Source organism: Cydia splendana, chromosome 15, assembly GCF_910591565.1.
Source record: "Cydia splendana chromosome 15, ilCydSple1.2, whole genome shotgun sequence".
NCBI lineage: Eukaryota > Metazoa > Arthropoda > Insecta > Lepidoptera > Tortricidae > Cydia > Cydia splendana.
The window spans coordinates 16,435,891-16,443,609 of NC_085974.1; the positions used below are offsets into that span (position 1 = coordinate 16,435,891).

General features: G+C 34.9%; 1 long non-coding RNA gene across 1 annotated transcript; it reads right to left on the bottom strand.

The window, feature by feature from the left end:
• Positions 1-4,972: 4,972 nt before the first annotated feature.
• LOC134797298 (uncharacterized) lies at positions 4,973-7,496 on the bottom strand. Its single transcript, XR_010145065.1, has 4 exons — positions 7,162-7,496; positions 6,696-6,770; positions 5,844-5,936; positions 4,973-5,203 (listed from the first exon to the last, which is right to left on the bottom strand). It is a non-coding gene; the product is annotated as an uncharacterized LOC134797298 (long non-coding RNA).
• Positions 7,497-7,719: the final 223 nt, after the last annotated feature.

Here is a 7,719-nt window from a genome sequence, read left to right on the forward strand (position 1 = left end):
CTCTGCGGGTAAGCATTGTAGACAGTTTTGCAATTGAAATTAAGGTGTAGAGTAAAGCAAGTGTCCTTGGATGTCTGTATCGATTGGTTTTGATTTGCGCGCCATCTCTGTATTTATTCAAGAGTTAAGATCCATAGCGCTATTGCGACTATTGTTGAACAGTCGCGCGGCTCAATGAACAGATGGCGCTTATACAGGTAAGATAATATAAATAAATGTGAAATAAAATAAAATGTTTCTGTTCCACATCGACTGCTGATCTAACAACTAGAGTCCGACCAAGATAAGTCTGCATCGATTGTTATAGCATACGCAGTGTAAGTGTTATTTTAAATGTCAAACTTTTATGAAATAAATTATGACGTATAAAATAACACTTGCTCTGCATGCTATCGAAATCGTTGCAGACTTCCCTAGGTCAACTCTATACATGGTATAAAAAATCTATGGGCCCTGGAAGTACCTTTTAAATCTTTATAATATACTTGGTCAAGCAGATCTTGTCAGTAGAAAAAGGCGGCAAATTTGAAAAATGTAGGCGCGAAGGGATATCGTCCCATAGAAAATTTGAATTTCGCGCCTTTTTTTACTGACAAGATTTGCTTGACCGTCTATACTTAGCTTATTTTACGTAAAGGAAACATTCTTTTATTTAATTTTGCTGTCGGTATTAGTAAAACTGTATTCAGTTTTTTTTTTATGTTAAAAAGGTACTAATTGTACCTAAATTGAGCTATCTCAACATTTCAAGGTAGATTCCCTTCGGAGCCCATATTTTTTTCGGCTCTGTATGTATAAGCGACCGATGAGAATAATACTATTCCCATTTGTCCCCTATATCAGGCATGGTCAGTGGCGGATTTGCCCTAAAGCCCGGGCCTAGGGTGGCCAGATATTAGAGACGGCAGTTTATAATAATATGATAGGTGCTGAGAAAGGGGCGGCTAGTATAGTCACGCTCCGTGATTGTTGATCCATTTAGGGATCTAGCTAAATTGGACATGTACGTATTGAATAAGCAATTTAGTTATAGTAGGAGATCCCACATATGGTCGACCTTCACCAATCTGTCTGACGGATGAAACTATGAAAATATGAAAGAAAATCTGTTCCAGAACATAAATAAATAGGGTTGCCTAAAGAAATATGGTCAAGGCAATTTTTAATAAATTTTTGAAAAAAAAATTTTTTCGGCAAATTTCACCGATTTGTCTGACGAACGAAATAAGTTTCAATGGAAAGTATACAACTTGTACAACATAAATCATCTAGGTTGCCTATCTTTTTCCGGTCACTATTATGTGGTTGCCGTGTTTAAGGAGGTGATTTTATATCGATAATTGCACTCATCTGTCTGATGCTTGAATTATACATCAAAATGATGGTAATTTTATTGCAAATACAATGGTATAGTAACAGCACCAGTCATGGGACATTTAAGAGGAAATTTGGAGTATTTATGATATTTCCCTTGTACATGTAAATGGTCTTCCGCTTAGCGTGTTAAAAGATGAAAGTCCTATCCGCCTTTCATGTTTTAGGCGTGTTGTATCAAAGATACTGCAATGAGTTTCCACATAATTAACAAATTAAAACTATGCTTTTTTTCTCAAGTCATGGACACCAAAGCTCCAGTAATGGGCCCCCGGTAATGGACGTGGATCCAGTAATGGGCCCCCTATAATGGACATTGCTCTATCAGTATAAAATTTTGAAATGGGGAATAAGTTATGGCAAAAAAATAAATTTTTGGTATAAGCTTTTATCGCTGAATGTATTTTTCTTTCCACAGCCAATTATTATTGTATTAGATTCATCGAGACAATTGTAATATACCCAAACACAATTAGTTAGGGTTTATTGCGATAAAGTTCCCATGGCCACCTCTTGTCTCCATCATCAGATCAAGTCCATGTTATCATAATATTGCATTATCATCCGATTTGCATACTAATTACGTACTTACACAAAATTTCAACTGAATCGGAAATCGATAAGTAGCTCAATTCAGCTACCAAGATTTGACCCACACTAACTAACAAGGCAAGTTAAATAAAAGTTTGGAAAAACGATATTAATTTATCCTAAGTCCGAGAATACCCCCTGGTTGACATATTTCGTAACTACATTTTACTTCTGTATTGTTTAAAACATGAAATTATGGCATGGCAAGCATCATTATGTCAATTGTCCCATCATAGGAGGTATGCAGTTTTACAGCTCCTATAATGGGATTGGGCCAAATACCACTATTTTTTTTACATCTGTGGAGTCACAACATAGTGTGTTGTATACCTTATCTCATGGTAAATGCAATTAACAAAACACATTCTAGTTTTCATCAAGTATTCATTAATTAAAATTTAATAAATTAACTCACCTCTCTTAGCGAAGTTGTTAAGAATTTTTAGTGATATTTTTTTTCAGTGGCACGACAACTTTTGGGTTGACGCACATTTCTTAAAAAATAACCGAATTCAAATATAATCAGCTCTAGGACTCTTATTTATGATAAAAATATATCCAGTGTTTATAAACTACTTTTATATACTTATTTTAGAGGAATTGTGTTTTTTTGTCCCATTACTGGTTCCGTGTCCATTATAGGGTATACTACTATATAGGGTTGCTTGCGAAAATCCGGTCACAAATAAATAAGGGTTGCCAGGCTTTTAATTAAAATAAGAAGGGAAGACTTTTAGCGATAACTCATAAACGGCTTAGCTGACCAAGTTTGTTTTAATTTTATTTGATTGAGTTTTAAGCACTATTTTCATGATTTTTTCCATATTTTTTGGACAGATGGTTCAAAAGTTAGAACAAAAAACCTTTTTTTTTCTTTCTAAACGATTATTTTCGAAATGATTCACTTTATCAAGAAACGTTGTTTAAAGACCCCTATTTATTTTGAAAGGCCTATCCAACGACACCCCACACTATGAGGTTGAAACGGTAAAAAATTTGTCACACACATTTTGTTTCTTTCAAAGCGATTATTTCCGAAAATATTCACTTTATCAAAAAATGTTCTACTAAAACCCGTATTCATTTTGAAAGACCTTTCTAAGAATATCCCACACTATAGGGTTACCACGAAAAAAAAATCCTCACGTACATTTTATTTCTTTCGAGGCGATTATTTCCTAAAATATTCACTTTATCAAAAAATGTTTCCTAAAAAACCGTATTTATTTCAAAAGAACTATCCAACGACATGTCACATTACAGGGTTGAAGCGAAAAAAATGGTCACATACATTTTTTTCTTTTTTTTCGATTGATACCTACGTTGTAAGATGTCATTTGATATGAATTTTAAAATAAATAGACATTTTTTGATAAAGTGAATATTTTAGGAAATAATCGCCTCGAAAGAAACAAAATAATGTTAGGATTTTTTTTTTCGTATCAACCCTATGGTGTGGGATGTTGTTGGAAAGGTATTTCAAAATTAATACGGGTCTCAAAAGATCATTTTTTGATAAAGTGAATATTTTCGGATATAATCGCTTTGAAAGAAACAAAATGTGTGTGACAATTTTTTTATTGATTCAACCTCACAGTGTGGGATGTCGTTGGATAGGCCTTTCAAAATAAATAGGGGTCTTTAAACAACATTTCTTGATAAAGTGAATCATTTCGGAAATAATAGTTTAGAAAGAAAAAAAAAGGTTTTTCCTTCTAGCTTTTGAACCACCTGTCCAAAAAATATGAAAAAAATCTTGAAAATAGTGCTTAAAAAACTCAATCAAATAAAATTAAAACAAACTTGATCAGTTAAGCCGTTTATGAGTTATCGCTAAAAGTCTTCCCTTCTTATTTTAATTAAAAGCCTGGCAACCCTATACCATTGTATTTGCAATAAAATTACCATCATTTTGATGTATAATTCAAGCGTCAGACAGATGAGTGCAATTATAGATATAAAATCACCTCTTTAAACACGGCAACCACATAATAGTGACCGGAAAAAGATAGGCAACGTAGATGATTTATGTTGTACAAGTTGTATACTTTCCATTGAAACTTATTTCGTTCGTCAGACAAATCGCTGAAATTTGCCTAAAAAATTTTTTTTCAAAAATTTATTAAAAATAGCCTTGACCATATTTCTTTAGGCAACCCTATTTATTTATGTTCTGGAACATATTTTCTTTCATATTTTCATAGTTTCATCCGCCAGACAGATTAGTGAAGGTCGACCATATATGTGGGATCTTAGACCATTAGGAGCCTAAATGGCTCAACAATCACAAAGCGTGACTGTACTTACTTCAGGGCCTGGGGCCTAGGGCGATCAAGACTGCAAATTCGCCACTGGGCATGGAAAGGCAATTAATAAAATAAAAAACCGGGCAAGTGCGAGTCGGACTCGCGCACGAAGGGTTCCGTACCATAATGCAAAAAAAAAACGAAAAAAAAAGCAAAAAAAACGGTCACCCATCCAAGTACTGACCACTCCCGACGTTGCTTAACTTTGGTCAAAAATCACGTTTGTTGTATGGAAGCCCCATTTAAATCTTTATTTTATTCTGTTTTTAGTATTTGTTGTTATAGCGGCAACAGAAATACATCATCTGTGAAAATTTCAACTGTCTAGCTATCACGGTTCGTGAGATACAGCCTGGTGACAGACAGACGGACGGACAGACGGACGGACGGACGGACGGACGGAAGGACGGACGGACGGACGGACAGCGAAGTCTTAGTAATAGATAGGGTCCCGTTTTACCCTTTGGGTACGGAACCCTAAAAAGTTCCTAGTGTTCAGAATTACACATAATAAAAGCAGTTTGAAAAAATATTTAATAATGTCATTTTTGCATTACCTAGCAGAACCATTAAAATAAAAACCAACATCTCGGTTTTCTTTGTGTAATTTTGAATTTTGAACACTATAATGTTATATTTGGAATAATACAAATAAACCAGTTTTCATCGTTTATTTATTTCGACGACGACAGCGGGGGGGCGTATGTTTTCACTGTTTTCAGCGGCTAGTTTTCTTTTTCTTGGTGGCGCAGATGTTTTCTTCCTCTCTTTCTCATGAATGGCTTCTTTTATGTAGGCTGGGTCTCTAATATGATATGATCTGAACTGATTTTAATCCGCAATTGAGAGGGCCATGAGATGATATTTCTTGCAACTTGTCAAAGAACTGGTCCACATTTGCAATCCTCCTGCCATATTTTGTTTCATGGCCACTGAAATTATAGAAAATTATTAATAAAAAAGCAACACATTAATTAAACCTACCTTTTAGAAATAAACTTATAGAAATATTTCATACAAATACAGTTTCACATGTATATCGCTTCACTGGGAGAAGGGAGTCAAGGCACATCTTAAGCCCCGTCTCCATATCGTGATATGGAGAGGAGGCTTTAGAGATCACAAAAACTTAAAGGTTCTCACCGGCCATATTCTATACAGAGTGAGGAAGAAAAATGTACTAAGTAGTTTGTAAGTAATAGGTTCCCTTTTTTCAGAGAAGGTTACAAAATCAAAGCCAAGTCAAATCCTTTATAATTTCAGGATTTTCTACACAGCACAGAACTTGGCACCCATATAGATCTCAATTATTTTGTCGGCGAGTTAAAAACGACAGTCATATTTTTAATATTGGACTTGGCTCTCATTTCACACTTATGTTATTGTTGGGATACAATTATTCACTTATTTTGAACCATTTAAATATATCTAAAGACCCATACGGGCATTACACTAAGAATGGTGCTGTTCAGCGGTGTCACTCACAAATTATCGCCCGTGTAAGGCCAGTCTTTAGATATATGTCAATGTTTTGAACCCATGTAATAAATATAAAATAAAATCTTTACTTACTGTTCAGGGCCAGTAGGTATATTTTCATGTGTTATATTAAAATCATTTCCTTCAGTGTCTTCACTCAAATAGTCTACATAAGCAGAAAAAGATCTGTAACAATGAAAAATATAAACAAGCCGTAATCAAACAAGTAACCATCATGCTCCATTATGTGTCCGACTCCATGTATGACAAACCAAAACATGTTTGTAATTTGACTTATTTACAATTTCCTGCTTAAAACAAGTCAACTCAATTAAATTACAGATAGATATTGGGACTGAAGGTATTTACATAGCCACCAGACACGGACCTATTTCACAAAATCATTTACTTGTATTACTTAAAACAAACTGCTTAGGGCCGGTACAGACTGACTGCAACACAACTGCAACTTGTATGGAAACTGCATGCTGACATTGCATTTGGCGTGCAGTTCATACACAAATTGCAGTTAGGTTGCAGTCCATCTGTATCTGCCTTACAGAAATTTTTAACTGCTGACCGACTTATTGACTACAGACACTATGGTACCTAATGCAATTTATTATCATTTGTAAGTAACAACAGAAGAAACGCACTGAAAACTTCAAATATGAACATATTACGGTTCATGACATACTGCTTTCATTCACATGGACAGATGGACAGACAAAATAGACAGCGGAGGCTTACTAGTATGGTTCCAATTGTATCCATGCTGTAAGGAATTTGTTAAATATTGACATGTGGGTAAGGTATGATGATCTGCGGGTACCACCAGTTTGGTTCTAGCTAGCAAGCCAGCATAAAAGCAGGCTAAGCTGGCTGTGAGGTAAAATTAAACATAAGTACCTACTTAATATTATTACTCATCCAAATAAAACTTACGGTTCAGGTTGATTTGTGGTTTCTTTAGCAGATTGACACACTTCACTGTCAATTTGGTCATGTGGATCAGGTGGCCTGGAAGAAGAATAAAGTGTAGTTGAGCTATACTATAAAGATTCCATGCAATTAACGAGATCATTAGATTCTTATTTCGTTAGGCAAGACATAAGGATGACAAGGAAATTCTTCTTTTGTACCTTGTTATTGATCAGTAAACGTCAAACTTCTATGAAAATATGACGTAATTATAAATAGCACTTGCACTAGTTGCACTGCGTTGGCTATGAAAATCGCTGCAGACTTTTTTTGGTCTAATTCTATGAAACGTGGCCTGCTAGACTAAACCCCTAGTATGCGGCCTGTTAAAACTGATCATTGAAAGTAACATTGATAATCAAAACAATACTCTCACGCACGGATCCATGTCACGAGAGGTAAAAGTATGTTATTGTAGGTAGGTACTTACTGTGCAGCAGCTTTGTAACGACATTCCGGAGCATGTTTGCTTTCGTTTTCGCTTCAATCTCACTGATGCACTAGATTTTCGTCCCTTCTTGTTCCCCATTCTAAGGGATTTTCAAACATAAAGTACGTACGCACACGTGCGTTAGTACGAAACGACTTGCATCACACAAAACACTAAGTTCAATAACAAATAACAACAAGTAACAGGAATAAAACAATAAGGAATACACGCTAACTCATACGGAATCGTGGAACGATAGACAACACAATGTCAAGCAAGATTGACAAGTTTTCTCAATATCCAAACAACAAACAACGAACCAGTCTGGCAACAGTGCAAAGCGCTCGTGGCGATTTCGAACAATGCACGAACTTGCAACGTCGCTTTCTTTGCTACAAAATGCTTTATCTAGAATCTAAAACTTTTTAAAATCAAAGTATGTTCAAATCCAAGTAATTTACTAAATTAATTTAGATCATTTTTTATTTTATTTTTGAATAATTTAAGCATTATATTAGATTTTTCTTTAAAAGAGTACACTCTATTCTATGTCATGGT